Raw genomic sequence first — 19,887 nt, 5'->3', positions numbered from 1 at the left:
ATCTCCTTCTTCAAGGAAGAGGTAGAATAAGAGTGAAAACAACAACTATGTTGCGAAGATTGCCCATTTTGGGTTGGCAAAGTAGGTTTATCAGAACAAGGAGCCACCCTGTTTCAGAGGCACACCTTATGTACATGTCGCCAGAATCCATTATTGGTCACATTGAGGAGCCTCCATGTGATGTATGACTCTTGGTTGCACTGTACTCGACATGCTTAGTGGAAGTCTAGAATGGAGTTATGGGTCAGGACCATTACTCACCTTTGATGTTAGAGGAGATATCAGAGGAGGGGAAGGATTTATGAAGGGATGTTTTGTGAGGAATGCCAGCTTCAGGTGAACAGTTGACATGCTATTGCTTCATCCTTTCTGCAGAAAAAGGTGTCGAGCACTGCAGAAGAAGTTGGTATAGAAGTTCAAGGAAGAAGAATTAGAAGACAAACTACTTCTACTAGTGTAAGGAAATTGGCAAGGGTTTTTGACAGTTTAGAAGTGGGAAACAAAACGAATGAATTGTAAAGAAATAGAAGGAACGATGAGGGAGAAAATCTAAGTAGCTTTTCTTAGTCAAGGAGAGGACCTCTTTTTAACTATAGATCAGGGATTTTTCCAATTCTTTCTCTTTTACTTTTGGGTGTATGAAGATTGAATTGTATCAATTGATTCATTGTAAATCTCTGTAATTTGATTGATATAATGAAATTCTTTGTTTTTATTTCCACTTTTCCTTTGGCATGTTTTCTTCGATTTTAATAGAACATATTTTTGTGACCTCTTATGGATACAATATGCAATAGTTCCTTTACTCATGAAAGATTTTGGAATTGTGTTGGATCACACCTTTTTGGATGCCATGAAAAATAAAATGGTTTAGTTATAATTCTCTTGTACATTGCTAAAAAATCAACATTTAAAATAGATCTATTCATGGTTTTTAATAAGCATTTGCAATAAGATTATTTTTCCTTTACTGATTAAAGATATAGAACATTTCCAGTTCTCACGAAGGTTTTTTCGACGGAAATATCTGAAACAGAATTATAATTCATACCCTGTCAGTTCAGATGAATGCAAATGACTAACACCACGTCACCACCACAAAAGCAGCACTAGCAATTTTTTTTACTGCTAGTCTCTGAATTCTGATCAACTATGGAATTGGTTCCAAATGATAGAATTCCAAAACTGGAGAATTGGTGCCAAATTCTATTTCACTGAGATCAATGCAGAAACAAAATGAACCCATTTGCGTTTTAATCTTAACATTTTGATATGAATCGGTTTCAGGTAATGGTGTGTTGGATCAATTACTTTGCAGAGCTAAAATAAAATAATTGAAATCTCATGGGGTCAACCTAAATCCTTTTGCAAATTTCAGGGAATAACCCAGGGTATGTTTAAGTCTTTTACCCTAATAATAATTGTTTGAGTTTTATTTTTTCCTCCATCATCCAATCTTTCGGCATTTTTCCACAATAATCAGGTATAAAAAGCATTACGACTATGTTTGATTTGAAGGAAAAAAGTAGGAAAAGAAAGAAAAAACAGGGAAACCAATACATTTTCTGATTTTTTCTTCAAACCAAACATAGCCTAAATGATCGAAGGCATGTTTATCAATTTATGCCATTGGCCTGCAAGGAATTGAAGGGGGCAAGTACCAATCTTCTGCACTCCTTTACGTTTACACTTCTGACAGAGAATAAAAGCTATAAGGATCTTCAGTTAGGGCTGTAAATGGTATCTGATCGTCCGAATTCGATCCGTTTGTTCAATTTAAATATATGCACTGAACTATACATATAAAGATGGTTTGAATGTTATATTTTTACTTTGTTGTACGTTCAAATTTCATATAAATAACTTTCAATTCATTTTGTTTATGGAATACAATATCAAGATAAGTTTTAATTCATTTTATTAATAACATATGATATTTTAATCATTTTTAGTTTATCCTACTTGCAATTTAATCCAACATAAATCCATGAAAAAGATGCAATTAGAATTCAAAAATAAATATATCAATATCTAATATGATTCGATTCATTTGGAGCCCTTTCTCCAACAGTCACCGATAAAAGTTCATCAAAAGTCATTAAAGTGGAGGCTTTGATTGGTCAAAGTTCTTTCGGTATCATACCCATGCAAGGACATTTGAGAATTTATTCTGATTGACAAAAGTTGCTTCATTGGTAGTGGCCGTTTGATATCAACTGAAATTGCTGAACTATATTATCTATCACTTTATCTTTAAGCGGATAAAATAATTAAATAAAAAACTCTTGAAAATTTATCAATAAGGGGTAATTTAATAAGTCTTTAAGAAGGTTGTGGGCTTTTTAGTGGTTGAAGTTGAAGTTGTATAGAATATTAAATATTGTATCCTTGAAAATTTTATTATTTAATATTGTATCCTTGAAAATTCAACCACTAAAAAGCCCACAACCTCCTTCTATCACTTTATCTTTAAGCCCACAACTTCAACTTCAGCCATTTCAGCTCTTATCAAATTAGCCCTTAGTACAGAGAACAAACATGGAATAAAAGGACTTCATTAATTTGTTTTATTTATTTATTTTTTTATCCAACTAGAGGTCAACTCAAAACACAAAGCATGATGCCTTAAAAACTTATAACCAATCAACTTGTAAAATTTAGGATGGTAATTTCTATCCAATCGAATGGGTATCTACGTATCCACCTCACAGGGTGGGTTTTTTTGGGCGGATTCTAGGGCAGAGACGAGTTTTGTATATAGATAGAGTATAGTATTAAGCTAAACCTGACCTGTACATCGAATTTACCAGAACAGCCCTAGTGCTTCCAATTATATTATTGTTGCGAGACATATAAACTTATATGTTCTATGTTGAATTTAATACTACTTTGAATCTTATGTGGAGGATCATTAATAATTTGTTTTTTCTACATGTTTTAGTCAAATAATTGGAAAGCTTGATGTTTGTTTATGCTATTTGTTTTTACTTCTGCGATATTTGTTTTACCATTCCCAAGTGTAGTACCAAGGAAGCCTGCAACTCAACGAAGCCAACTCTTCCTTCTTCTCACATCCCTTTGAAGCCAAGAACGATCGATAAAAGTATCAGCAACCTCTTCTTCTAACACTGACCACCTTTTTGCAGCTGCAAACAAGACCGATGAGGCAGCTACCTCTTTGCAGCGGTGAATAGAGACCAATGAGATGGTTATCTCTTGTAGTGGTTTTCTCATTGTTACAGTATTTTTATTACCCTATTTGATGTTCTTTCACTCGCTCAACAAAACCCGTGGATCATACGGGTCTCCACTAGTAATAAATAAATATGAACAAATATATACAAATGCTTTTTAAATATGTAAATGAATGTGTACAACACAATTATGTGCAATTTCTCTGTAACTGAGTATGTGCGCCTAATTTTCTATACAAATTTCTGCATTTGTTGGTATTTACTGTAATTTTAGACATTACCACCGTTGAATTTAAATATTTAATAGTAATAATTTTAACATTTTATTTGTTACATTTTCTATGTTTCATATGATGGTTTCAGTTCTCTGCATTTTATCTATTTATTTAATATTTTATCTAAATTTTATATTTTTATTTATAATATCACGGGTTGACCCGTTTAATCTGAATGGTTGAACTGATGATGATCTGAAAACCGGAGACAAAAACTATTCGGTTTTGGGGTCAAATTTTAAAACAATGGAAGAGCAGAGGGTACGGGGAGGAAGATTTGGGAATGTAGGGAGGATTAGTCAAAAGTCTTTTTATCATACTTTTCGGTAACGATTGCCTATCGCAAACAATGGGATATGTTCTCGCAGCACTCCCTTGCGAGTTACGAGTTACGACCCCCCAAACCAAAAGGGAATCAGTTTATTCGGGGTCGTCGGTAGCCACGGACGGTTGAAGGTATCTCCTGAAAGTACAAATTGTGCACTGAATCCAATCATACACAGGGGAAAGAAGATGATATTCTCGATATGCGGCTGGATATGCCGTGTACATCTCAGGGTCCCCCTTTCAGGAGATCAGTGCTTGCAGCAGATTTGCTCAGAGCAGAGGTATCCACTTAGCCACTTGACCAAGGCCGTACAATTAAAATTGGTAATCTAAAGAGCCAGAGATACTCCCCACTTTTCTTGGTCATATCCCATTCCCATCCCAAAGCTAAATTGCCTGATAGTATCTGGAATACAGCTGTAGTGTAACGTAGATAGGAGATCTGATTTCATCTGTATCAAGTACTTCTACCGACCACCATCTCCCCCTGATTCTATCTGTCTCTCTCCATTCAACTGCCTTCCCAACTCCCAAAGTTCTGTCCCGATGACGTGGTTCATCGTGGTTGGCTGGCCCACTATTCTCACGTTTTAACTAGTAAAAACTTGTAAGAAACTTTTACGAAATTCACAGCGAAATTATTGGATTGGAGGTGCTTCACATGTACCATTTTCAACTGGATTCCAATCCAATGGTTGCAGAGTTATTCATGGAGCATTGTAAATTGTTTAGCCCAACAATTATAACTTCCAATTTATATATTTATTTATTTGAGCACAATTACAGATAAGGTGTAGCATTAAGCGTGACGGGATCTGCTTCTCACAGATGGCGCTTCACATCCACATTCACCATACATTAGAAATATCTTTTGCGAATATTCATTAATAAATACGGGAGGCGTCAGGTGTGAGGAGCAGATCCGGTCTCGCATAAGCATGGTTAGCTTGTATTAAGAAATTAATTTTATTTTATTTTATGTTTTTGGTGATCATCCTCTTTTCCACGGACCACGGCCTTCTCCTCACCTACTCGCTCGTAAACGCCAACGCGTAAGTCCTGGAAGTGGTGAGTGTGAGAATGTCCGAGTCCGACTACTCGTCGCTAGTCCTGGTCCTGGAATATCGGGTGAGTATGGGACAGATTCGTCATTCCAGAAAAGGAGAAAAGAAGAAAAAGGACAAAAGGAGTCAAAACGATAAGAAAACAAACCAAAATATATACCAGGCGATCCAGAGTACCGGTTAGTAGAATAACTGAAGAAAAAGAAGGGAAGAACCTCCACCCCATTTGATGTGGGAAGGAGAAGGGAAGAGAAGGGAAGAGAAGAGAAGTCAATCGCTTGTGCTTGTTTTAAATCTGCTTTTAGTGACCCTTCAGTTCATCGTCTTGACTTTTCAGCAGCGATTTCCCCAGAAAAAAATTAACCCACAACGCATGTCGGAGTCCACGGGATGCTGCCGATGGTGCACAAGCTTCATCTTCACCCTTGGTCTCACCGCTCTCTTCCTGTGGCTCAGCTTACGCCCCAGCAAGCCCTCCTGCTCCGTTCAAAGCTTCTACGTTCCGGCCCTCAATTTAACCGCTAACGACCCCCGGAACGCCACCGTAGCCATCCATCTTAGACTCAGCAACGGCAACAAGGACAAGGGTATCTACTACGACGACGTCCGAATCGCCCTTTATTACAACGACGCCGTCAGCGGAACGGTAGCCGTTGGGAACACCTCAATACCTGCGTTCTATCAAGGGCATAACAAGAAGGCTACCAAACAGGGAACTGTAAAGACCGAGGGAGTTCCCTGGAATAACGCTCAGAAGAATGTTTCAGCCAACGGGGAGGTGGAATTCCGGGTGGATTTGGCGACGGCGGTGAGGTTTAAGATAGTGTGGTGGAAGACTAAGCGGCACAGGATGAACATCAGCGGGCGGGTCCAAGTCAACCGGGATGGGAAGAAAACATACAACAAAAACATAAAACTCTCCGGCGCATCGGAGCTGGTTTGCTGTCGTACACCGATGTGGATGTTGGCTCTCTCTTTTTTCTTTTTAATTTTGTGTTAGCAACTAGTAGTAACAGTTGCTGGGTTTTCTTTCGATTTTTTTTTTCTTTTTTAATTAAATTTTGGAAAATTAGAAGTCAAAACCATTTTTGGTTCTTATTTTTATTGTTTGTAATTTTAATTGGAAGGAGAATTATCAATATTTGTTATTCCACAATCCACAGAGAAGATGTTAGATGGAGGTCTGGACGGAGGAAAGAGATGATCCCGTTCTTTTGTGGACAATTCCAGATTCCAGATCTATGGTGTGACAATAGGATTCTAAATGCCCTTCATCTACCACAGAACCCGTGAACCGATGTTAATTGATTTTTGTTTGGTTATTGCAATTGTCATTTATAAAAATCCATTGTTAGAATGTAAAGTAGAAGAGACAACAAGGATGTGAAACGGCTGATTTCAATATGGATTGGGCTTAAAGCAAAGAAATTTGATCAATTCGGATGCAGGTTGTTTTGAGTAGTGGTGTAGCTTCTAGCAATTATTTTTGGTCCTACGGACGCCTCTTCTCCTCTCCAGGCGGGAAGCGGTAGCTCTGAAAGAGAGGATTCTATTTCCGCTGGTTTCCAGAATGCAGTGGCAAAGAGTGATGTTTTCTTTTTTTATTTTTTGACAAGTGGCAGAGAGTAGTGTTTAAGTAGCAATGCCAGCATCTCATTCAGGCTGTGATCAAGAAAGAAAATTTGGACTCTGCTAAATCTGTGTTTGCTTAATGACATTGTTTTACTTTCTTCCTCTCTTGAGTATTTTCCTTTTGTTTTTTTCCCGCTAGGTCTGGTCACTGACCTGTTGACTGTTGACGGCTTTTTCGGATGGTTGTAGCCTGTAGTTTGTTTTGTTTGCCGAATGAAAGGACTTTCCTACAACTAACAAGCCAAGAACAACTTAATGAATTGGTTTAGTACGGCTTAATTTGGCCGCTCTTTTCTTTTAAAACCCTCCAATTGATTGAAAGCCTTTCTGATTCTTGCATTTCTATTCTCCCTTTTGTGCTGCTTTGGAAACGATGCAAATAAAGTGGAAAATGGTGCATAAAGTGTAAAGTTGGTTTTTTTTGCATTGACAAATTTACCTTCTTATCAAATAGATTTTTAGTTGTAATGGATGTAAATACTAATTTCAATAAAGTATGTCTTCTGTTTGTTATCAAAAACTCATTTGAATGCAAATTTACTTTTTTTAGGGATAAGTGGACTTTAATGCACCTCAAAAATCTGAAATTGCAGCCCCCTCTTAGTCTACCAATAGCCCTCTATAAATCGCATCTTACTCGAAAATTTGTGATCAATCCACGGGCAGGATACAGTCCACCCCTAAAATTTTTATCTCCACTGTAGAACTAGATTGAACTATAAAAATCCCTTTTATTTATTGATGTACTTTTACATCTTATTATCAATGTAAATATATTTTGATAGATGTATTTTCTGTCTTTTATCGATGCATAAATATAATATTACCAATCATAGACAAAAGTGAATCAGAGCATAAATGAACCGGGATTTACACTCTATTTTGCATCGTTTCCAAACACAGCCTTAGAGTTTTTAGACTTGGGGAGATTTGAATTGACAAAATTAACGATGCAAACTTTGGCGGGCTCGGATTGAGCATTTAACAAAATTTGAACGGACCTAGCCGGCCACAATGTAAATTAAAGGATACCCAATCTGCACCTCAATCCAGGCCGTTCTAGTTCCACCCGACCTATCCCATATGGCGCCGAAGTATCGTGGTTGGTCATCTAAAGCTCAGTTACCACATCAAAATTTGGGACAAAAGATTCTGACGAGAGGACATCAAGAAGCTAGCTACCATATCAAAATTCCATGGATCTAATCGCTCTGTTATCCAATGAGCTTCAAATCTTCTCTAAGCTTCCTGACTCAATGAAACCCTAATTCTCTTGTATGCAATTGATGGCTAGCTCCTCATGGTCGCCTTGTTTTCTCCCTCAAGCTCTTCGATCGGGATGCATCAACACATCTTCCAAAGCTTTTCGTGGCTGCCTTGTTTCTCCCTCGTGCTGTTCGATAGGGATGTTTTGACACATCCAGGAATTCCGGTTTCTTGTTACCCCAATTTTACTGATGATAATCTCATTCTGGCATTCTGGCATATGTTTTACCCTCTTCATTGATAGATGGTGCCATCGAAAAGTGCTCAAGTTCCTAGGACAATTCGAATGTATCCTATAAAGAGGAAAACGAGGTCAGAGGGCCTAAGGTGATATCCCGTATTTGTAGCTCCAACAATCAAGTTAGTATGCTGAATTGTTTAGAGGGTGATTGAAAATTCAGTGAGTCATAAAGGATTCGGGATACCTGTCCCTTATATAGGATTCGGGATACCTATCGGAGTATGTGTCGGATAGACATAGGGCACATGTCATAGTTTGAGACACCTGGAGCTTACTTTGCCTTGGTGGAGCTTCGGTAGGATACCTAGGATTCTGTCAAGACACTTGTTACTCAAGCTTGGCCACATAGTGCTCGGCCCGAACATCTGGAGCTTAATCAGGGCTACCTGTTAAGCCACCTGGTGCGTAGTTGTGATATGCTATGGTGATCTATCATCCATGTCTCCAATGTATGAAGTAGGCCCGAGACCGGCTACCTGGCAGGTTTACCTTAGGTGTTGATGATCTTGTTGCATGTGCTGCTAGGTGGTCACTTGATGGATAAGTGTCTGGGTGTAGATGTCTCATAGAAGGAGCTTGTCTTGCTAATAAGGAAGGAGCTCTCCTAGGTGGGAGCTCGTCTCAACAGGGAGGTCGGTAAAGCCTATATGTAGGTATTGAGTTGATAAGCCCGAGGTGGTCTTATATGTCACCCAGATGACTCTTATTCTTTGAGATGACGATAAGATGGTGATATCCGAACTAAAGGCAAGGCACCCAAACGTATCACGTGTTTAATAGTTTGCATGTTGGATTTACTCTCATCAGTAGAACTAATTATTGAAGGAGTATAGTCGATCGTGATGGCCATATTAGCATGAACAACACTCAACCGGAGGTCATCATCAAAGTAAAGAGTATTATCTGACCAAGTAGGGTACATATCAATATCTGCTTGAGTTGAAACATAGCTTCCATCGACGTTTAATAAGTAAAGCATCTAAAGGGCGACGAAAATATCATTCTACCTAGTTGTAGGGGGAGAATGACGTCCAGCCCATGGTCAGAATTTTTAGACCCAAAGTACAGTTAGGTGCATGCATCTCGGAATTGATGCCAATGTGTATAGAATGAGAGTTTTGACATTTTGAATGTTTATAGATCTGTAGTCAAATTCAAAAATCTACATTAAACTTATCTATACTCCTCCGAGAGTAATTCATCTCAGGTATGGAAAGGATCTTGATTCCATTCACAAAGGCACACGCGTACGAATTTGGTGAGAAATTGATGTTTAATGCTCTATGATTCTCTACATTGACGTGGATGCAGCTCCAATGCCACCGAAGAAAAACGAGTAAGGGGTGTATTTGTCCACCATCTTAAGAAGGGATTAAGAGAAATTATTTGAAAAGGCCCAATGGTATTTTCGACTATAAAAAGACAATTTAGGAATAGCTTACAGCTAGGGATACCTTAAAGCTATTATTACCTTTCCATTTTTTCCCTACCTTTTCCTTAAAACCACCAAACACAACCCAAGTTATTTTTGAAGTAGTAGGACAACTTCTTCCATTAGTTATATTTAGGCTATGTTTGGGAGTGCTTATTGAATAAGCGCTTAAAAATAGACTTATTCGAATAAGCATTAATTTGCATTTGGCACCGAACTTTTTCTAGTGTTTATTTTTTAAAATAAACACTTATTTTATATTGGGTGTTTGGTAGTCTTTTTCTCTAATAAGCATTTGTTACCATTTTATTTTTCATTTTTCTTTTCAAATTTTCAAAATACACCCTTTGAAAGCACTTTTACAAAAGTACTTTTATGAAAGCACTTTTATAAAACCACTTCCATAAAAGTACTTTTATGAAAACACTTTTATAAAAGCACTTCTATAAAAGTATTTTTATAAAAGTACTTTCACAAAAGTGTTTTCATAGAAGTGCTTTTCTAAAAGTGTTTTTTTATAAAAATGCTTTCGTAAAAGTGATTTTATAAAAGTGCTTTTGTAAATCTGCTTTCATAAAAGTATTTTTATAAAGTTCAATTAGGGATAATTTTATAAGTGGTATTTTAAAATTCAAATAGGGATAATTTTGAAAGAAAATTTTGATAAGTGCTTATTGTATAAGCACTTAAAAAAAGCTAGAAATTTGGACTTAAAAAATAAACACTTATTTTGAACTTATTTCTCAAATCCCAATAAATGCTTAATGGTACAATAAGCACTTAAAAAAAGCTAGGAATTTGGACTTAAAAAATAAACACTTATTTTGAACTTATTTCTCAAATCCCAATAAATGCTTAATGGTTTAAATAAACATTTATTTTTACCACTCCCAAACATAGCCTTAACCCTTTATTTTTTCAAGGAAAACCAAACATAAAAATGCCAACGAGATCATTGAAGAATGAGTCAATCCTCTCCAACGGCGGTTGAACCGGTGAATCATGAATGGCTAGTTCAGCCGTTCGTTATCTGGTTTGGCTTCTCAAACGGACGCTGACAATGGACGAATGAATGGATATGGCTGACTGTGGACGCTGCCGCTATAGGCGGGGTCCACTACATGGGTAGGGTAGAGATTAGAGCAAGGAGTCAAGGAACAAGTAGAACTGTAGAAGTGTAACCCTAATAAATGGAGAAAGGGTACTCGAATGAAAATCGCTCCAAACGCCTACGGCCTACCGCCCGACCCGGCTAGGACCTGTGACGGCGCAACCAAAAACCCTAACCCTATTTTAGGAAACAAGTCTATAAATATGACTGTCTGCAATGCTTCTCTATCATGTTTCTTTTTACGTTAGGGTTTACGGTTTCGGTCGGTGCCCAAATTTCCTTCGATCCGTATCTTCTTCGAATATTTTTTGATAAATTATCATATTCGAATGTTTTTCAGCTTGTTCATTGCTTTTCACTCTATTATTGTTTTTCTTGTATGGGTATCTTCTTCCCGGTGTTTATTATTTTATTTTATCGGTTTTAGATGTTTCTGAATATTTGCAGTGATGAAGCTATTGTGGACTAGAGTTTCTGATCTGGGTTTCGACCTAGAAGTTGAAGACAAACCCTTGGCTGTCTGAGCATCTTCTAGTATTGGCTCTCACTTTATCTCTTACCGCTTCTTTTCTTTGTTTTAGGTTTTAGTGTAAGGCAAAAAAGCAACCTTAATCTCCTGATGATCTTGAAGCACTAAAAGATTTTACTGTACATTTTCGTCGGTAGGTTTCCGTTTTTTTGTTTTTGTGGCGAATGTTTTGTTTGAATACACTGTTTTATTTTGATTTTTCTGCATTGAACTTGTATAGAAATTTATGCAATTGTAAAGGAGAGAAGAGAAAATAAAGTAAAACAGAGAGAATGCGTCCATTACCAATTCTGGGGGATAAATGGTTCCTCTTGGTATAATGGCTCGGGCGCAATATCGCAGTGTGGTTATCCTGGTCAATGGCCTCTCTGTTCTCTATGCCATCCGATCCTGGACACGCCACATACATACCAAAGGGTTACGTCCTTCTAATCATCTTCTATTAACCATAGATCTGCGACTGCCAAAGGCCCAAAGTAGCAATCTTTATTTGGTGAAAGATTGTATTCAACACCTGAACCAGGTTTTTGAAATCTATTGCCACTCTGGACCAAAGACAACACAAATACTGGATGTATCATTGAACGAAAGTGCCACCTTTCTTCAAGATCCAGGAAGAAGGAACTCACACCAAAACAAAGCTGGATTTTCTTCAGTTTTAGAAATTCATCTCCCAGTTTATTAAAAAACTCATTACGAAAGTACATTAAACATGACGAGTTCGGTAATATATTGTCGTCATTATGTAAAATTATTATATAATAACATAAAAACATGTAATTAATTTAAAATATATCATAATTATGGAAATTAAAATATTACTTATATAGTTAGATCTTAAATTAATAAACTAACCAATGGCTATATAACTTATTCAAAATTATTAACGTAAATCAGATTAACAAGTGAATAATTATTTTTAGGGAAATTTTTACTGAACTCAACTTTTTTGGCGGTAGTAACAAGGTAGTACCCGAACTTATCTTTTAAAAATGTTAAAACTATCTTTCAAAAAAAGACATGTTCATTTTCTTCTACCTTAGATTGAGCTGGTTGAGGTGTTTGAGATTAATGAAGTTATTGTCTTTTATCTTTAAATTTGAAAGAATTAAACACATTCTTGTGATATCTTTTTTTTGTTTTCCTTTCCCTCTATTATGTTTCATGTTTTTCTCTTTTTTGTTTGAAGATAATCACTTCATTCTCAAGGTAGAAGACAATGAACAATGTCTTATTTTGAATGGTGGTTTTGATATTTTCAATAGATAATTGACAGTTGGTTAACGACAATGATCAACTTGATACTTTTTTGAAAGTTTAGTTACTAACTTGACACTACCCCCAAAGTTCAGGATACTAAAGTGGAAATTTCTCTTATTTTTATTACATAAATGATTAAATATGTTGGTAATTTTTGCAAATTCAATTGTTAATAAATAATAAATTATATAAATAAGTTCTACTTTGAATGAAGCGCACTTATGTATCTATCTATGTATATATAGCAAGATGAATCACCTTCCTACTTTCCTTTTTTTTTTATTTTTAATTTTTTAATTCCATGTAATTATTCATTAAACCAATAAGGAAATAATATAGGCTTAACTATTTCTAACCATAAAGAAAGAGGAATTTGCTCTGATGTTCGGCCAAGTGGCACCACTTTCTCTTAAATTGTCTATAATTCCTATTTATATCCTAATTATCTTTAACTCCTATTTATCTCTTAAATTATCACTAACTTAGTAGATAGATTATCTCCTAAACTATCTCTAATTCCTATTTATCCTCCTCCCCCTTGCAATCGGCTCCGTTTCACCCCTAATTCATTCCTAGGTCAAAAACCGTTGACTTCATCGGAAAATTGCTGACCTGGGCGATTGAGCCATTGACTTGTTTGACCTAGACAACCGGCTTCGTTTCTCAGCTGACATCTCTTCTCTAGTTCTCCTTTATCCAATCTCATATAAATATATGCACTAATATGCAAACCGTTCGACTTGGACGATCGAACTGTTTTCCCGAAAATTGGTAGCTAGAACGATTCTGCTTCTTGGTCAGTTTTTAAAACCTTGAAAGAAAGTGTCAATTAAAAAATTTCATAATTATTTAAATATTATAATGAGATTATATACTAAATTTAAAGTATTTATTCAAAACACAAAAATTAATTATAATAGATTTAATAATATTCATATTATTAATAATTCTATATTTTTACAAAATTCATCATGAAATTATATTGTAACAATATAAATTATAATTTTATGAATTATTCAATTTAAATGTTATTCAAACAATAAAAATTTAACATTAAAAAATAAAACATTATTTAAATATTTCAATAACTAAATATCTTAAATAAAAAACATTAAAAATATCTAAATAATTATATGACAAAATATTTAATATTACACAATAACTTTAAAATAAATAAAATTCAAATAATTAAAAATTTTAAATATTTAGCATGACCAAATTTTAAATTGTTAAAATAGCGAAATCATGTAATAAATTTAAAAAATTTCTTAAAAGTAGAAAAATAATTATAGTAGATTTCATAATATTCATATTAATAATAATTTAATACTTTACAAAAAATTAATAACGAATTATGTAATAATAGTACTAATTATAATTTTACAAATTATTTAATTCAATAAATCATTAATATTTTAAAATTTTAAATAACAATATTATTTAAATTACTAAATAATATTGTAAATAATTAATTTCACTTATATTAATAAATAATTGTAGAAAATAAATTTTAAAAAATAATATTTATTAGTAATAATTTGACGATAATAGTGTATATTCATTATATATTTATATGTACTAAAATTAATATTTATTGTAATTTTTAATAAATATATTTTCAATAATTATTAATAAATCTATTTTTGTATTCTTATTTAATAGAAAATTGTCAATAATTATTGGTGATTAAACAACTATCGTTTAACTCTAGAAATTTAATTTATTGTATTTTTGTTATAAATTTATTTTTAGTAATTATGTACTTTTTATAATTTAATTTATTGATTAATATTTATTAAATATTAAACTATAATTTGAGATTACACTATTTATTAACTAATTTAATATATTTTCAGTATTTATTATATTTTTTAACTATTGTATTTTCATTATAAATTTATTTTTAATAATTGTGTTTTTTTTTTATAAATTTTCAATAATTATTGGAGATTAAACTATTAATTTATCTAAAATTAGGAGTGTTCAAGGATTGGTTTAGTTCAGTTGTAAGCTATTTTGCCTACCAAATCAACTTGGTCAGGTTGGGAGTTTGTCACCTAAAACTGACTTACCATTAGTGATAATCAATCATCTTGGGTTGTATTGGTTTGGGTCTATTTTCAGTTTGGCTTGTTTGTTCAAAACATTAAGCTTAAAAATTGAATTTAAATTTAATAAATTATAGAGGTATTATTAAAAAATATTTTATGATATAAAATATTTTAGACTAAGAAATATGAGAATTTTCTCACTTTCCCATATTAAAAAATCATATTTAAAATATAAAATATTAATATATATCTATGGTTGAGTCAATTTACAAATGGCCAAACTGAAACAAAACTAACTTGGTCGAGTTAGAAAGTTATTAAAACAAAGTTGATTAAAAAGACTAGAAAACCGACCAACTTGGGTGGAGTTATATCGAATTGGTTATTAAAAAGTTAAAATATAAAACAATTATATACTCTTATGTATTTCTATTTTTTAGCTTTCACTTAACAAAGCCCATACATCACATGGGTCCCCGCTAGTTTAAAAAATAAATGACAGAAAAATGTAATCTTGATGTAAATGTATCAGAACCATTAGAATTTTTGGGCACATATAATTTGAAATTCATAAGTTTTAATTATTAAAATGATTATTTTGACAAAACAGGATTCATGGATCCCACAATGGATGATGATGATGATTATTTTTATTTCTATAAAATACCAAATAATTAAAATAATTCATTTGGCATAAATTGATTATATATCAACGGTATCCATTCATCCAAATTCAAATTAGAGTTCCATCTTGTTAAGAGTGACCGAAATTGGATGCATTTATAATTGGATCAAACTGTATTGTATCCTTTTTTTTTTTTTTTGCTACTAAAATTAGATCGTATCTATTGATACAAATTATTTTCAATTCATTTTGTCCATGACATAAAATATCAGTCATTTTTATTTCATTTTATTAATTTTTTTTAGTTTAATTAGTGCTACTCTATCTATTTGCAATCTGAAATTGATTTAAATCCCATATAAATCCAAACATATGATCTCATTTGAATTGAAATAAAAACAATAAAAGTTGGATATACCTTGTAGAGAAAATGGGCCAAATGGCTCATAGGCTATTTATCCTTTTTATCTTTTATGTTCTTTGCTGTAATGGGCCTTAATCTGGGCTTTATTCTTTCTTATGTTATGTCTTTTTAATTTTCTGCACAAATAGGCGATTCTCTGTAAATTACTAAAGTTTAACTTAATGAAATAGAATTAAGGGAGTAAGAGAAGGAATTATGTTCGAAAATCTTTCTCTCTAAACCCAAGTTGCCGCCACCTTCTTCTTCTTCTTCTCTCCTCTTGAACTTTGAATTTTGCTACTTTCTTTTGAATTTTTGCAATTTTCTAAATAGTCATTTCTTCTCAAAAGGCTGTTTTTTTTTCTTGGTATCAGAGTAGGCTCGTTTTTCCCCTTTTTGTTCCCTTTTTTTTTTCTTGAATCGTATGAATAGTTAAAGAAACATATTTCAGCCCAGTTGTTGGTGGTTTCTGGAGAGAAGGGGACTGGTTTTGTCGTCCTCTTGACAGATTCAAGTGTGTTACCCAAAACCCTAATTTTCTGGAGAAATCTGATTGTAGGCCCCATAGGGAGTTTGACCTGGGCGCTCAGTGACTGAAGGCCTTCTCATTCTTCTTCTTGAAGATTGAATCAAGTGGATTGGTGTTCTGTGAAGTTTACAAGGAGCAACTGAGTTTTCTCTGTTTCTCCCAACTTCCGGGTGTGACGCAAGTTATTGGTACGGCTGCATAGAGGTTGGCTCACAACATAGTTTTTGTTCTGTCTTCATTTGTTGTTATTCGAAGTTGTTTGAAGTCAATTTTGAAGTATTTAAGAAGATGAACTCCTCAGGCTTTGAAAACAAGCATGTTGCTGAATCCAAACAAGTTTTGAGAACTTCTGTAGACTCTTTACTGGTTGTGACACAGTCAGCCTGGATGGAACTAATTATTTGGCTTAGTCACAATCAGTAAAAATTCATATTTGTAGTAGAGGCAAATGGGGTTTTATCTCCGGAAGCAAAAAGGTTCATCCGGAAGATGATCCATCATATGAAAAGTGGATGCAAGAAAATTATACTATTATTGGATGGCTTGTGAACTCAATGCAACCACTGATTAGTCAGCACTATTTGTGGATTAATTCAGCAAAGGAAATTTGGGATAGTGTTGCTAAAACATATTCCCAAAAATTAAATGTGGCCAGGGTTTACAAGTTGAGAAGTGATGTGAAGAATTTGAGACAAGGGGGGAAACCATTAGCTGTATACTTTTCAACACTAAAGTCTTTATGGCAAGAAATAGATTTGATAGAATCTGTAACCTGGGACACCACTAAGGATGCTGAGACCTACGGAAAACTGGTTGAGAGAAACAAGGCTAAATCTAGAGTACGACATTACAAAGCAAAATATTTTATCCAATGATAGTGTCTCACTATCTCAAGAATATGCCTTGGTAAGTAGTGAAGAAAGCAGAAGACTTGTCCAAGTCCAAGGGACTGGTCTAAATGATCACTTTGCTAATATGGGAGTGAAACCCAAGGGGATTGCAGGGACTCCAAGTAGCACAGGGAAGAAAGAGATTATCTGTGAATACTGTAAAAAGTCAAAACACACTAAAGACAAGTGCTAGAAATTGCATCTTGAACTCCTACCACTTCGATTTCAAAAGAAGTCTGATAATATAAAGGCAGGGAGTGCCAATGTTGCTGTTGGTCCAGATAGTGACAGATACCAAACTGAAGAGATGATGACTAGTGAACAATTAGCAACTATTAAGGCAGAACATGAGAAGTTTGGGAGGATGATCAGTCACCTAGAGGGTGTGACATTTTCTTCCATCCTCTAGGAAATTCAACATCTGCATTTGCCCATTCAGGTATATGAGATTCTGCCAATCATGCAACCATTTCAGGTAATCGTAGGATCCCTTGGATTATTGATTCTAGTGCTTCTGATTATATAGCCAGCCTTTCTACTTTGTTTGTTTCATATGATTTACATCTTGGACGTGACAAAATCACCCTAGCCGATGACTCTCTTGCCCCTATTTCCAGCAAGGGAACCATCAATGCTATAGACTCCTTGGTTCTTCCTTCTACTCTTCATGTACCCAGACTAAATACAAACTTGTTATTTGTAATTAGCCTAAGTCATTAAACTATTGTGTAACATTCTTCCCTTTCTACTGTGTTTTTCAAGATCTAGAGTCTCTGAAGGTGATTGGGAGTGGCCGTGAAGCGAATGGAATATATTTGTTGGATACTCCTGGATGTGCCATGAGCAACCTGGAAAATCTGCTTTTGAGTCTATATCTACAGAGTCCATCAGTCGAGTCATGTTATGTCATTTTCGCTTGGGCCATCTTTCTTTTTCTGCATTAAGTCATTTATTCACAAATATTTTATCTTGTTCATTGATGACTTTTCTCGACTCACTTGGATATTTTTGATGAAGTTCCCATATTTGTGAGGCAATTCCATGAATTTGTCCTAACCCAGTTTGATACTATAATTAAAATTTTCAAATCCGACAATGCAAAAAAATATTTTGAGAAAAACCTTACATGCTATCTCACTGATTTAGGGGTTATTAATCAAAGCTCCTGTGTTGAAAGAAAAAATAGACATATTGTTGAAGTTGCAAGAAGTATTCTATTTGCCTTGCATGTCCCTACAAAATTTTGGGGTGATGTTGTTCTCACTACTACCTACCTTATAAACCATATGCCATGCATGGTTTTAGGGTTTAATTCTCCATTCAGTCTTCTTCATCCGGACAAAGATCTTTTTCTTATTCCTCTTCGTGTCTTTGGTTGCACTTGTTATGTACATATCCCAAGTGTCCAGAGACATAAATTTGAACCAAAAACCCACACGTGTATCTTCCTTAGTTATTCCCCCACACAGAAGGGTTACTGTTGTTTTGATCCAAATACTGGCACTTGGTATGTCTCAATGGATGTCACATTTGATGAGCTTTCTTCCTTTTATGGTTCTTCTCTAGAGAGACATTGTCCAAAGGGGGAGGATTTGTCACAAGTGTTTGTTCTTCCTCTTCCTATCCCAGTTGAGTCTTTTGCTGAGTCTCTTCCTCCTTCAAATGAGTCAAGGGAGGATCAAATGGATGTCACATTTGCTGAGTCTATTCCTCCTCCTTTACCTCATTGCCCTCTTTTTAATCCCAGGTTGTACCAACGACAGAGAAATAGAAATGAGCAGATTGTTTCCCCTACAACACATGAACCTCATGCACTTCCAATTACAGATGAGACAATAGGTATTGTTACAGCTCATTTGGAGCCATCATTCCCAGACCTTGATATCCCCATTGCTATTAGGAAAGGAAAAATAAAGTGTACTGCACATTGCATTTCCAAACACCTTTCTTATAATTTGCTCTCTCCTTCATATTTTGCCTACAATTTTTCTGTTGCTTCTAACCCAATTCTCAGGTCTGTGTCAAAAACTCTTACTATTCCAGAAGGGATGGATGCTATGAGAAAAGAAATTGATGCTCTGCACAAGAATGACACTTGGGAAGTGGTTGATTTGCTTGAAGGGAATGATCCAGTAGGCTTTAAGTGGGTTTTTACTATCAAATATCATGTTGATGGCACCATTGAAAGGTACAAGGCTAGGTTGGTTGTAAAAGGCTATACACAGATATATGTGATTGATTATCTGGAGACCTTTGCCCCTATTGCCAAGATGACTTCTATGAGAGTTCTGCTATCTTTGGCTACACACTCAGACTGGCCACTTTATCAACTAGATGTAAAAAATGTATTTCTGAATGGAGAGTTACATGAGGAGGTCTATATGTCTTTTCCTCCAGGGATGTATGAAAGAGATATGAAAGGAAAAGTCTGTAGGCTGAAGAAATCTTTTTATGGACTCAAATAGTCCTCTAGAGCATGGTTTGAAATGCTTAGGGCTGCCCTTGTTAGCTTTGGCTATGTATAGACACAGTCTGATCATACCCTCTGATGAATGATGATTTGACACGATCTATGAAATGGCAACACGTGGACACTGACTCGACGTAAGCGACAACTCAGCATTGCGGTCCAGTACGGCTAAGTAATGGGCCCATAAAGCAACTCGCTACATCGTAGTGCGCAAAAGGAGGAGCTCGCCACAACGCGAGCTCTGGGTTCCCCGAGCTACCTCCAAAGGGATATTCCGAGGCAACCTTAGCTCGCAAACTAAGAAAACTAGCTTGCCCGAGCTCCCAAGCAGACAAGTCATCCCAATGACCAATTCTACTAAGGGCACTCCTGAAGTACTCAAAGCTCGCTGAAGAGTAGCTCGCAAATGAGCCGCACGAGCATTCCTCAGGAAGCTTCTATCCAACAGGTCGTACCAATCAGACTGCGCCAAGTCCCTTACTGACGGCACAGTCCCTGTCCTTTCGGCAGTCTGCACCCACGTCTCTCAGCAGGCAGAGGCGTGCCTGTCACTTTGGGGATGTGTCACTTACCCGGGCAAGGAGCACG

At 35.2% G+C, this 19,887-nt stretch overlaps 2 non-coding genes and 1 pseudogene across 3 annotated transcripts; all 3 read left to right on the top strand.

The window, feature by feature from the left end:
- Window positions 1–4,818: 4,818 nt before the first annotated feature.
- LOC148878149 (protein NDR1 pseudogene) lies at window positions 4,819–6,016 on the top strand (annotated as a pseudogene). The gene has a single exon (XR_016100674.1). The product of XR_016100674.1 is annotated as a protein NDR1 pseudogene (transcript).
- A 4,963-nt stretch (window positions 6,017–10,979) lies between these two features.
- Window positions 10,980–11,074, top strand: LOC148878148 (small nucleolar RNA Z157/R69/R10). Its single transcript, XR_016105965.1, has one exon. It is a non-coding gene; the product is annotated as a small nucleolar RNA Z157/R69/R10 (small nucleolar RNA).
- Window positions 11,075–11,354: 280 nt separating this feature from the next.
- On the top strand, window positions 11,355–11,482 carry LOC148878147 (small nucleolar RNA snoR80). Its single transcript, XR_016106426.1, has one exon. It is a non-coding gene; the product is annotated as a small nucleolar RNA snoR80 (small nucleolar RNA).
- The last annotated feature ends 8,405 nt before the right edge of the window (window positions 11,483–19,887 follow it).

This window comes from Nelumbo lutea, chromosome 1 (assembly GCF_056320005.1).
Source record: "Nelumbo lutea isolate HS-2025 chromosome 1, American lotus-T2T, whole genome shotgun sequence".
Classification (NCBI taxonomy): domain Eukaryota; kingdom Viridiplantae; phylum Streptophyta; class Magnoliopsida; order Proteales; family Nelumbonaceae; genus Nelumbo; species Nelumbo lutea.
Note: the sequence above shows the minus strand (reverse complement) of the source record. Positions and strands in the feature narration are given on the sequence as shown.